Source organism: Thunnus thynnus, chromosome 12 (genome assembly GCF_963924715.1).
Source record: "Thunnus thynnus chromosome 12, fThuThy2.1, whole genome shotgun sequence".
Taxonomy (NCBI): Eukaryota; Metazoa; Chordata; class Actinopteri; order Scombriformes; family Scombridae; genus Thunnus; species Thunnus thynnus.
Window position 1 is genome coordinate 19,634,909 of NC_089528.1, and position 13,871 is coordinate 19,648,779.

The following is a 13,871-nucleotide window of genomic DNA, read 5'->3' on the forward strand; positions in this document are numbered from 1 at the left end:
TTTAGGTTTTATGCTATTTGTTTATGGAGAAAAAACATTCAAAATCAGACTATATTATGACCTCTGTTACCTAAAATAGCCACAATGATTTCAGTTAAGGTCACTGAATGTGAAGAATGCAACATCATTTTTGAATGCTGATTGTTGAATTTTTGAGTAAATATAGGTCGAATTGAACACCACACAAAAATGTAAAAAGATGAAATATTTCAATTTTTGTATATTCTGTATAATTTTAGGAAAAGTTATAAAATATCAGGCTAAAGAATGGTGTTTAGGGTGTTTTTACTGCTCTAAAATGTAAAAACAAGACAAATTTAATCTGTACAGTTTGCAAGGGTTAAGATTTAGACTGATGATTATTGAAAGTCCAAAATCCAAAACCATTATCTGTAATTATTTAAGTATTTACAAAATAATAATATAGACTTTTTATTTATTTATTTTATATATATCAAAAAATATTATCCATAATGACTACTTTTATGAGTGTCTTGATAGCACCTATTAAGACCATAATTCTTAGTGTTTCTGGTCAACTTTACTCAAACAAGAAGCAATGAAATGGCTTGAAAAATGATATTTAATAGTTGTACAATTATATTTGACATTTACATGCTTGATGTGGGTCACCATCTCGGCTCTGTCCCAGGTACACAGGATGTAATAAAAATGCCACTTTTTACACTTCACTTTTTGGCTCTGTGTGCTCTAACAGACTTACTGTCACCAGGCAACTGACAAAGGCTATCAGTATTACTTCAATATGTCAACAAATTCAAAGTAATCCTGAATGAGTAGTGATAGTCATTTGTTTAATGTAAAGATGTTATCAATTTTTTACAAGCTGGCAAAATCTGCCCTGTCTTTTAATAAGAGTAAGTCTTCACTTGAGCCCAGCACAGTGCAGCACACAGTATTCCCTCGATGGCAGCTACTGCCCATGACTCCCATTAGATTACGGAGGAGATTTATCGAACCTGCTTCCGGTTTGCAGATAGGATAGTGACAACACTTATCTCCAGATATTCCCTTATCAAAAAACAATTTAGTGAGAGAAAGAGACATTAGCCCAGATTTTTTTACACTGCTGAGTGCTCCAGCTTAGCCTCCTCGGTGCAAGGGTCTGTTTACACTGTGCACACACACACATACACACCTCCATCTGCCTGGATAGAGAAGCATTAACATTGCCTTAGTGCTCTCTTGATGTCACTGCCATTACGTTCGCATCAAGCTCTTGGACTTTGAGACTTGATCAATTCTGTTTGGATGTGGAATACTGAAAAAAAGGTAGTTGAAAGAGGAGAAGAGAGCTGAAGGCTGTAAAGTTTTTGGAAGTACAGGTATGTGTGTGTGTGCCTCTATGCACAAGTGTTTGTGGCTAAAATGGCAGCAGGGATGGGCCAGCAGGCCATCTGGTGAAAGAGGTCACTACTGGAGATGGAGCGAGTGGGTCACCATGAGGTTACTCTGACCTGAATTAGATTTTTTGCTGCCTGTATTTATCAAGAACCTAGGGAGGCATGTATTTGTGTGTGTGTGTGGTGCTTTTTTGTACAAATGTGTGCTTGCCAATGCATGTTTGTGTATCCATGTGCAGAGAGAGAGAGAGACGCAGAAAAGCAGGGGATAACCTAGAAGGTGCTACAAGATTTTGACAAAGGTGTTTGTCAAAGACATGCTTGTGTGTATGAAGCCAGAAGGCCATCTGGGGGAGTTGGGCAGACGGATAACACACACTCCTGGTGCTGTGACCCTGGAAGGATAGCCAGAGAAGAGAAGAAAAGAGAAAGAGAAAGAGAAGAGAAGAAAAATAAAATTTCGGCAATAAAGTTGTACATGGCTCCACACGGCTTTATGGTCCTAATAACTAAGTTCGAGGTATAATTATTAACCCTGTCGACCAAGAATAATTCTTTTTCTGAAGAGTTTTTTTGCCAAAACACCTGTTGGCACGTCAGGTGAGAAGGTTCATGTAAAGCTGATGTGCCCAACAAGCATTCAGAGTATTTGTTCTGTCTATGGATGATGCCTGTAAAAGGGGCTGCAGGTGCTTGGGCTAGGGGCACCGTGTCTAGGGGCCACGTTAACTATTAACACAGCCATATAACACTGTTACTCATTACCGTCTCTCGTTCTTGAGACTCCCACTGACCTGAGTCACAGGTAGGAGTCCCACTAGGTGTGTATTTGTAGTTTTTTGTGTGCACGCTCCTATAGCATGGTGTGGTTGGAATGGCTTTTACACACCGGCCTTCACCATGCGTGGTGTTGGAAAGCAGCCTCCCTCTTGCTCATAATTCTTTCTTCTCTTCTTCCTCTCCCTCCCTCCATTCATCCCTTTTCGCTTCCTTCTCTACCACGCACGGACTCGCTCATACAGTTTGATCTTTTCAACAACCTTCATGATGACCTTTATCCTTTCTGCCGTAAAATGCCACGACGTAAAAATACGTCTCGTACAAAGTTAAGAGGAACCATGTTTGACATGTAGCACTCCTGGTACTTTACACTGGGGAAAGAGTCTAAGGTTTAGAGGACACTGATGAATGACTCACAGCACATGTACAGCAAGACTGTTAGATGAGGAAATGTCAAGATGTTATACTGCAATGTGAACAGACTTTGTGATAAGAACTCCGTTTATAATACATTATGACTTTGTAATATTAAAAAAAACTGCTCATTACATTCTTTCCAAAGTGATGCAGCTTTAAGATGACCCATATGAGGACATTTGTGTGTTTTTAAAGTAAAAAGGAAATATGCTTATTCATTTTCTTTCTGAGGTCAGAAGAGAAGATTGATGCCACTCTAATATTTGTAGAAGTGTGGAGCTGCAGTCAGGAGGTGATCTCTCTCCAAAGCTCAGAAATATGTGTACCAGCACCTCTAAAGCTCACTTACATGTTTTATCTTGTTTGTTTAATATGTACACAAAAAGATATGTTAAAAAAAATTGTGGTTTAAAGAGAGTTACATGCTGGAACGACAGTATTTCTTGACAAACAACACCTTATCCATCCACCAAGAATTCCTGTGCAGAGTATCTATCAAAAATAATTCATAGTAGTCTAACCTTTGTAGCCTGACTTATCTGTGGCAAGAGAGGAGTTTTTTGTTCTGCATTAAATTTAGATCAGATCATAAATAATGTTAAAAAAATAAAAATTAAATAAGAAATGCTCCCCATGAAAACCCACAGTGGTATTCTGTGAATTATCCAGAGTAATGGGGGATAGATTCTGGAGATTGCCTTCCCTTATATTGAAATAAAGACAGAAATATTAGGAGACTGTTATTACAAAACCTTGGCAAGTAAAACTAAAATTACCTGCATACCACTGGAGGTAAGTGAGAGATTCTGTTGTTTTTGTAATTTTGGTGAACTGACTCTTTAAAATACATATAAATATAATATTCATATAAAGCCACATATACTGCATTTCATCTTTTTCAACATGCAGAAGTTGATATATAAAAGACAAAATCTAGGTGTCATTATGTTCTGTCATCATCACCATTATTTTACAATTAGCCAAGTCGTTTTCTGTCATTGAGTTGCACTGGAGATATGACATCGGCTCCATTTTCGCCTTGATTCGCCGGCGTTATCATGTTGTCTTAATCTCATTCCATGGATAATATCAGCCACTCCAGACCTCAGACTTCAGTAATGTCCGCCCGCCTGGATGCAGCATCTTGGAGCTGCAAGGCTGCATTCTAGCAGATCTGTAAACACTGGGCTTAGTGGAGCCTAAGCACCTATGCTGCTGACCGGCTTCTATCAAAACAAACCACACACACTGGCCAGGGTTTGTGTCGACTGGGATAATGGCAGGGGTCAAACTACCAAATGTCTGCTTTTGAAGTTCAGAATAGGATTTATTTGCGTCTCGGTCGCTCTAAATGTTGTTGATGCTGAAGTAAAGTTCATAAATTTGTGTACCGAGATTTTTCCAGCTGCAGGTGTGCCGTACAGGCTTTTATATATTTAAATTATGGTTATACAACCTCAGTTGTGATAGCGACATTCTTGTGAAATAACTGGCAATGTGGACGTGACTTTGACACTGAATGGAAGTCAGGCCAATCAAAAACTGAACCAGTGGTAAGTCAGATCAGCCATGTCTTTCTTGCCCTCTTTTGTTGAGGCATACAGTGCAAGTCACAATAAGGGATTTAACTGTACGTGCTGTAGATCACCCTGATATGGCTTCCTTTTTTTTTTTTTCAAATAAGAGATCCGGGGTTGGCAGTTGGAGCTGAAACTGGAGGTGTTTGTTAGATACCAGCAGAAGGACTTGTGTTTAATTTTGCTGTAATATTCACACAAGGAAGTTCTGCATTTGAAACCAATCTGTTACTGTGAAGTAGAAGGGATTGTGACACATTGTTTTTCGACCAAGCCATGTGTTTTCCGCCACAGGGACACAAACCAGCCTGAGATATTATACTCCCACCATGGGCAAACATGCAAACACACCGAGCCACTGCTCCGCATGGTACAGTACACACTGTTAGAGAGGGCACAAAGGAAGGCGCATGATTGGTGTGTTTGACAGCGATCTGATAAAACCATAATTGGAGCATGTAGAATGCATATGTTTTTCAGTCAAACAAAAGCCCTGGTCACGCCATAGAAACTGCTTCTCAATGTTTTCATTGTCTGGCAACTGACTAAAGTGAAGGAGAGGGCGACAGAAACCTCCAAGTCAGACTGAAAGTGTGTTTAATGTGTGTGGAAGGGGAGCTTTGTGAGTCTGAGAGTGTGTTTGTCTGCATGTGTGAGAGGCTGAGACAAGGCGAAATTGTAAGGTCATGGAAGGACAAGTGCCGTGCAAAGTCAGCCATGTCTGGTGGAGCTCCAGACCCCTTTGACTGAACCTCAAATCTTATCAGATCTTCAGAAGGCTTATTTGTTCTTCTGACTGAAAAGCTATAGACACATTTGAACACATTTTCCCCTGGAAAGAAAGTTTAACTGTATTTACAGAAGGTCAAGGCCGAAACTTCCTACTTGGAAAGGCAGTTATGTGGAAACATTGTTTAGCACCTTGTTGCAACTCTTAAAAGATCTGCTCACTCGCCCCTACTGGTTTCAAGCCATGCAGATAGTTTTTGGTTTTGTCTGCCCAGATTTAAAGATATCTGGCTGCAAGGTTCCTGCCTCCACAATTTGTTTTCACATTAATTACTTTCTACCAAAGAAATAGTCCCTATTTGAAAACCACTGGCATTTAAAGCTGGATTGCAATCCCACTGTAAACACCTACAATAAAGGTTTTGATTTGATTGTTGCACCACTGCAACACTTGATAAATATGTTGTAGATGAACAGGCTGTATCATGTTTTAATTATGTACCCCGCAGTAACTGTACTTAATCTTTCATTCACTTTGTTCTATGGAGCGACAATCAAAAGGTTCAGGTCATGTCATTCCTGAATAGAGCTTTATTTCCGTGCAAAAGCAGAAGGTTTGCAGTGGAGATAGTGTAGCTGTCACTCAAAAGAGAACACTATTAAGTCTTTCCACAACAATCTCCACAGGCATTGGAAATTTGTAGAGGAAAAAAAGTTTTTTTTAATGACCAGTTCATGCACTCTCCATGAGGTATTTTCATAGCGTAGTTCTGACATGTTACATTTTTCAGCTTCGGCATATAGCCCTACAGAGGCTACGTGTATACTAGGCTACACTGTAACTATAAATACCCTCTTAAAGGGGACATATCATGCACATTTCCAGGTCTATATTTATATTCCGGGGGTTTTCTAGTATATCTTTGCATGATTTGCAGTTAAGAAAACTCTTTATTTATCTTATACTAGCCCTTAATGCAGCCCCTTAGTTCAGCCTCTGTCTGAAACAGGCCGTTTTAGCTCCTGTCTCTTTAAGGCCCCCCTCCTTCGACTTTCAACCATGTTTAACATAGATGTTTGACATCATAACAGTATAAAAATAGCAGAAAATCACAAAAAGCATGATATGTCCCCTTTAACAAATTTGTGGAAAGAAATGTTGCTGATGACTCTTTTTAATGTAATTTGTTTTTCAGTGCACCACAAATTAATTCTATTCACCTCCACTGTATCGAGGCAGAGGCAGAAATCTCAGAGACAGATATCTCAAAACCTGTGAAAATAAAACCAAAGTATTTGCACGATGAGATACCACTAGATGTGAGTGAGCAAATATGTCTTTTTTGCAATTTGGGTGTACTGACACAGAAATTTTGTGTTTATAGAAAGAAGAATATTTAAGAATGAATGCCTGATTTGGAACAATTGGGCTTTTTTTTTCACTATAGGCATTTTGATTTGTCATAGTGGGAAAAACACAGGTGTGACTAATAACATTAACAGAGTCTCTGTTGTATTTAAATGCCCCAGTAAACCATGACAGTGTGACAGTGGACCATGAAATTGAAGCAGCTAAATGGAATTCAGCCACCATTCATTTTATTATTTACAAATGTGCTTTTCCTACTGTGACATCTTTAATTGTCTTCCATAAAACGGCCTATTCCTGATCACAATCCAAAACTGCTGGGCCCTTCAATACCTTGTCTGTCCCCCAATTTGTATTTTAACAATTGGTGATTGTTTCAGTTCCACCATACACTCCTCTCATATCTCTCTAACAAGTAGCTGAGACTGTGTGGACCTTGAGAGCATGAGTGGGCCTGCAAGGTCTACCAGCTGCCCTGTCCAAACTCCACTGCAGTGCCAGGACCAAGTACTGTATCCCTCTGTGCCTCCCCACCACCACCACCACACCCATCCTTACACCAGCCCTGCCACCCCGCCACCGCCATCTCCAAACTGTCTCCGTTTTGCTATCAGTGACGTCACCTCTGCCCAAGGCTGTTTTCTCTCAGGCTAGGGCTCCAAACAGCTGATTCAGGGAAAGTCACAACGTGTACTGGGGACCTGACCTTCTCTCTTGAGACAAAACACATAGAGAGGGGCTGGCTCCACAGGATGGAGACGTTAGCGTGGAAACAATAACACGGCCTCTGAATCTACACAAGAGATGAGGCTTGGTTTTCCAGAGACAGACACAGAAAGAAGGCGTCTTTGAGTATAGATGAAACTTGGCATCCATGCTTGGTCCCTCTTTGATCTCAAATCATTGGTGCGGGGCTGGTTTTGCTAAGTGGGTCCCAAACTTTCTTGCTCAGAACACCTTTAAAAAAAGGCAATGTCTACTCAGAACCACTTTGTGGCTAGTTGTCAGCAATTCAACCAAAGAGTAAGATTCACTTTTCAGTGTATTTGATTCAAATCATTTTTAGAGGCTTGAAGAACTAAAAAAAATTAAAATTCACAAGAAATGGAAAAGATTGGAGAAAAGTCCAGAAAAAATTAACAGAATTTTGTGTAGCATAAATATATTTTTTAAAGGAATACACTTGGGAAATACACTTATTTGTTTTCTTGCTGAGAGTTATATGAGAAGATCAGTACCACTGTCATGTCTAATACTGTGTGAGCCAGGAGATAGTTAGCGTAACTTAGCATAAAGACTGGAAACAGTTAGCCTGAAAAAAATCTAAAGCTTACAAACTGACATTCAATATCTCATTTTGTTTAATCTGTACAGATCCAGGGTAGAAGTTTCCCCTTGCTTCCAGTCTTTATGCTAAGCTACACTAACTGGCTGCTGGCTATAGCTTCACAATTAGTGCATAGACATGAGGGTGATATTGATATTCTCATGTAATGCTGGACAAGAAAGAGTATTCTATTAGTTATCAATATACATAATGAGCCAAAAGCACTTTTCATTATTTATGACCACTTGCAAATGAGTATTAGTTATCAATACACACAATGAATGATAATGAACAGTGATGATGAAGATCCAATGAATCTAAAAGACTAAAGAACGTGAACTGAAATACAGCAAATATTCTATTTTGAATTAGGTTTTTAGACTTTGGAACAGACCTATCCTGCCAAAAAAAACCTCTAATCATTATGAAAGTGTTTTTTTTTTCTTTTTACTGGGTGGCTATGGACTGGAAATGTTGCCTTGATGGTATTTTTTTCCTTTTAATTGAATTCCACTGTAACAGTTGGAGTGTAAATGGAATAATAATAATAAGACAGAGTGTTGCATTGTACACCTCTGTCTTATCTTGTTGTTATGACTTTTTAAATATTTAAAGTTTATAGGTGATGGATGTTGGTTTATCTGACTGCTCATTTCCAGACAGGGTTCGTTTTGATGTGGAACTTTCCTGCTCTGAGTCAGGGGCTCGCCCGTTATACACTGATCAATTGTTTTCCCCAAAAAATATGAGTCAGAACCTGTCTGTCTCAGAAATATCATGGAAGTGAAAATGAAAGACTTGAATATTTCCCTGTCAATCTATTGTACTTTAATTCAGAAAAACAGAAAATTTGGTTTCCAATGTGTGTAAGGATTCACTTTTCTGCGACCACAAAGCATCAATGGAGCTTTCTGTCATCGATCCACATCATAAAATATTTAAAAATAGTAAGTCAAAGACAAACGGACTTTGGTTTTACTTGCTGAAGAGGCTTCATGCCATGTAAAGCTGAAAAATCAACATCCAATACAATGAAGCACAGCTTAAAAAGTGTACAAACTCATTTCATTATCCCTTGAGGCAACAGATCCTTCTCCTTTATCCACTTAATCCCACATCCAATATGACTAAGCACAACCTGAAAATGTGCAAATTAATATTATAATTAACATGCAGCATGACTTTGCTCTACTAATCCCTTTAATCCTTCATATTACAGAGAAATGTGCTTAGCCTCAGCTTGTCTTATAAGCTTTGTTTGAATTTTAACTCTGTATGATACCAGGACAAACTCTGTATCTTATATCAAATCTTAAATTAATTACAACCAAAGTTTAAAGTGAAGTTTGACCTGTTTTTATCATCATATTCCCACTGATATCAAGGTTTCTTTTTCATGGGAAAAAGACAAGAGCAGCACAAATGATTAAAAAAAAAAAGAGTTCATCATATAATAACACATATATGGTTGATTCATGATTGGAGACAAACTTAAGAGGTCAAATGAACCCTGAAGCCTGTGTCAAGCTGATATGACAACATGACACTGAAGTGATAAACTGGAGCTGCTGGAGACACAAATAACAGCTCACAATAATACAGATAAATGTGCCTCCATATTTCTCCAGACACAGTCCCTTTCCTAAGACTGTGTGTACCATCATTTGTGACATTTCATCTTCTTGTTCCTTACGATTTATGTCTTTATTGAGCCATAAATACACAGACAACGATTGTACCTCACAAATAAGGAGGAATATATTTTTCGCTCATTCGTCACGTGCACTGGAAGGGAGTGTAATTGTGCAGGATCATTAGCAGGCTCCAGTCCCCTCCAGATAATACAACACTCACTTAGAAACACACAGAAACAAACACACTCACACACACTCAGTATAACCAGGCAGGTGAGCAGGGCGTTCCGTTGTGGGCGAGCCGAGGAAGCAAGGACGGTCCATGTCCAACATGACAAAGGTTGCTTTTACACCTGTCATGGCCTCGTTTAATCATCTACCACTTCAAACACGAGAGTCTGACGCTCATGGCCTCCCAGAAGCCTTTGCTGTGGCAGGAGCTCTGGATAGGCTGCTATTCAGTGGAAGCCAGAGAGAAACAGACCTGTGCAGGTATAAAACTTAACTGTCATCCATAAAAATAAGAGCAAATAATTCATTAAGGGTGCGGAGGTAATATGTACAGGAAATAGCTTTCGCAGGTGCAGGAATAAATTTAAGTTTGGTACATTTCCTGTAAACTGATTTAGATTCAATTGAACTGATTCACCCAGTGGATTTACACGTGAAGACAGAAGGGGGAAATAGTGCTGTTAGCCCACTGCTTCATTCATTTTTGTTTTCAAGATTATTCTGCATAGCATTGGCTAATATTATATATCAAAATATACAATATCAATGTAATATAATAATTGATAGTTAAATGGCAGAAAACTTAATTATGAAACCTTTTTCAAAAGTAGTTTTTCATAAATTAATATTTTAAGAAGACTTCCAATTTAACAGCTCATATGTATAGAATTTACATACCAGCAGGGAGACAAAGTGCAGTTGGTTGAGATATTTACTTTATTTTGAAACTGAGTGTTTCATTGTCTCTTTCAGAAAATAATTATCCATCACCTGAAATTGATGTCATATCTGTAAAATGCACTTAATCCACCAAAGATTTGTGTCACTTACCATAAGCACAAAATGAAAATAATGTATTTTTATATAAGATCTGTCATACCTTAGATGAGTATTAACTGTTCATAGTATTTTATATCTTATTTTACAGTGAGACTTTCTTGTGTAACTCCACACTGATCCAGCTGTATTGAGCATTTTCTTTATGATGAAACATAAAGCACTAAAGAGCATCAGGCTCCTCGTATTGCATATAATGCTGCAAAAAATATTTTTAATAATGAAATCCAAGTGTAATTTAAATGTCAGTAAAATGTACATAAATTTACAGAAAATGTACAGCATTACAGCGAATTACAGCTTTTTAATGGAGAAATACACCTTTAATTTCGATTATAGTGCAAACTTCCCACATCGTTGGTAAAAAAAACAAACAAATTATTGATATGTCATTATAATTAATAGCCTATTACAATATGATTACTTACATAAAACACACATTATGTGTGAAATACAGCGTTACCACAAGATGATATTAGAAAATGATGAACTGAGTCCCTTTCCTGAATGTTTTTTACGTGTAGCCACAGTTATTTCTCATTAATCACAATCACGACATCAAATACATCCTTATATTTTGTAAATAAAGCGTGTTAAACGTCGGTATCAGTTGCAACTGGCTCTGCACGAAAGCAAAACCGCATTTCAACCCTCAGTGGCCGAGTCACATATACATTGACAAGTCAAAGTACAGGCCAGAGGTGAGATTTGAAACAGCTGCACGACAATCTGCAGACTCACTGATGATGAAGAGTTTCTAACCTCAACTTTATTCCTGCTCCTCGTTATCTCCGTAACATCATGCATATTGCAGCAGTATTGGCTAATCAGGGACAGAGAAGCGGGCTGTAACAAGTGCTGGAGTGTTGGAGATAATCATTATCAAGTCGGTACATAAGACTCTGACACCTGAAGAGCAGCGGCGGCCATTAGCCTGCACACCTGCTGAAAGAAACAAACAGTATTCAGATAAAACCGTGGACATCATCTTCTCAGTACAAAAAAAAAAAGAAAAGAAAAAAAAGAAAAAGAAAAAAAAAAAGAAAAAACGAAACTGAGATCATTTTACAAACACGTGGGGGCTTTAAAATCCAAACTAATATGACGATTTATCTCATTTTGCCTTCAAATTATTATTATTATTATTATTATTATTATTATTATTATTATTATTATTATTATTATTATTATTATTAGTAGTAGTAGTAGTAGTAGTAGTAGTACCATTATACAATTATTATTAATAACAGTAGTATTGTTATTATTAGGCTGTTATATTTTTTTCTGTAGGCTTAACGAAACGAATACTTTTGTATAATATTCATGTATTTTTTAAAAAAAATTAATATTCTGTTTGGAATCCAATATTTAATTTATTATTGAGTAGTTATTAGTGGGCCTCATTTACTAGATATACATTTCAAAAGGCGTTTTCTGGTGAACGTATTATTATAATTGGATTATCGGCCATCAGCTGTTCATGCAGGCCCGCACTGTTTGACCGATAATATGGAGACAGGGCGGCGTCCTGTCACTTCTCCTCACAGGCTCCGTGTGTCACAGCAGCACACTTTGACATCACTGCGAAAACACCTCATTCATCAACTTGAGGCTCCGCAGCAGAACAGAAAGAAAGAAAAAAAAAACAACAACAACAGGATTTTGTATTCTCACACTTCTCTGACAACTGCTCACTAGCTGGGGTGATGTGATGGGAGACAGTAGCTGCAGGGTTTGGTTTACTCCCCTCTGATAAAATCACATCTCCCCAAACCTCTCCGCTTACCCGGACTGTTCCTGATCTCTGTTTTATAACTGAGCAGCAGGCAGAAGTCTGGAGACCTACAGGGAAGCGCAGTGAATTAAAATGTTGCTTATATGACCTCCCGAAAATGATTTTTTTTATAAGCATATAAAGTTATATGGGAATGTGGAGCTATAGCACATGCTATCAAAGACTTATCTCGAGCACGCAAACACAACAACTTCAAGTGCATGTTAATTCAGACACTCAGAGCAGGAAAAAAATAACGTAGTTTCAATAGTAGTGACAGTGTTAGCTTTTAGAGTAGGCCCACTGCAGGCTTGTGCAGTCTAGTATGCAGCAACTGCAGCTGAATCATCCTACAAGTAGTATCTTAATAAGGCCTCCTAGTAGAATTAATGCTATGCTTTCCACAAAGACTTCATTCAACATTGACCTACATGCAACAAAATACATGCTAAATACAGTAGCTGCATCACAGCAGCATTTCAGAAATGCTAGCAAAGTAACTGTAGAAGTTCTAGTATTATAGTAGTAGTGGCAGTAATAATAATAATATTAGTAGTAGTAGAAGTAGAAGTACTGACGGTATTTGCAATAGCAGTATTGATAAAAATATTTTTATCAGCAGTAACACTCGTAGTAGTAAGCTAGTAGCAGAGATAGTAGTGATAAAAACAATAGTGGTATTATTGGCAAAAGTAACAGTAATAATAGTAGTAGTAGTATTAATAGTAGTAGTGGTACTTGTAGCAGTAATATTCGGGAATATAATATGTATATTACCAATGTTAGCAATATTCCTCCAGTTCAGACTGTAATGTAGTTGTGGTAGCAGCACTACTAGTAGTATTAGTAGTATTATTGTTTTCTTGGAGTATCTTAGTAGCAGAAGTGGTAGTAATATTAGTAATTTAGTAATATATTGATAAAAACACATGTGCAGTCAATTCGCTGTAAATCATGGAGTCTATGCAGCTTTCTGTGCATACTGTATTGTAGCAGTAGTAGTACTGGACTACTGGAGGTAGCAGTAGTAGAAGAAGTAGAAGTAGGGCAAGTTTATTTGTATAACAGCATTCAAACACAGAGGCAATGTAAAGACCTTTACATAGAAGACGTGGAGTATCACGACATATGAAAACATAAGAGAAATAATAGTCTAATATTAGTAAACGGTGACAGGCCTCGCTGTAGTCTGCTAGTACTGTAGTAGTATTAGCAGTAATATTAGCAGTAATATTAGTAGTAATATTAGTTGTAAATGGTGGAGTCCTCAGTTCAGTCTTCAGTTATCTCCCATCCAGACAAAATGTAAACAGACACAAATACCTGCTGAATGCTCGTGAGTGTGATGAACCGAGAGAGTTATTTGTTAAGCTCTGTGAACACGCACGAGGAGACCTGTGAACGAGTGAATGATTCAATTGACACCTCGCTACTTTTGATCACTTCACGCACCGCGATGTATATTCTGACTTGAACGAATCATCGCGGTTCAAAGTGAATCTCTTTCTCACAGGTATTCACCGGCAGCGGAGGCGTGCTGAGAGTTTGTGCTTCTACACAAGCTGAAGCCATTTAATACTGAATGGAAGCGTCTGACTTAAATAAACTAATTAGGAGGCGGTTTATTGATCACTACGGTGAATATAGAGAATAAACAAAGAGGGAGGCTCATGATCAAGACAGGCCTTGGATAAAGATCATCATGGAACAGCAATAAATAAAGATAAATTAAATGTTTCTTTACCCTTTGTGAAAATGTATTGTATTAATTGATTAATCTCTTTCCATACAATGATCCATATTATCTGGGTCTAATTATAAGTTTAGTCTGC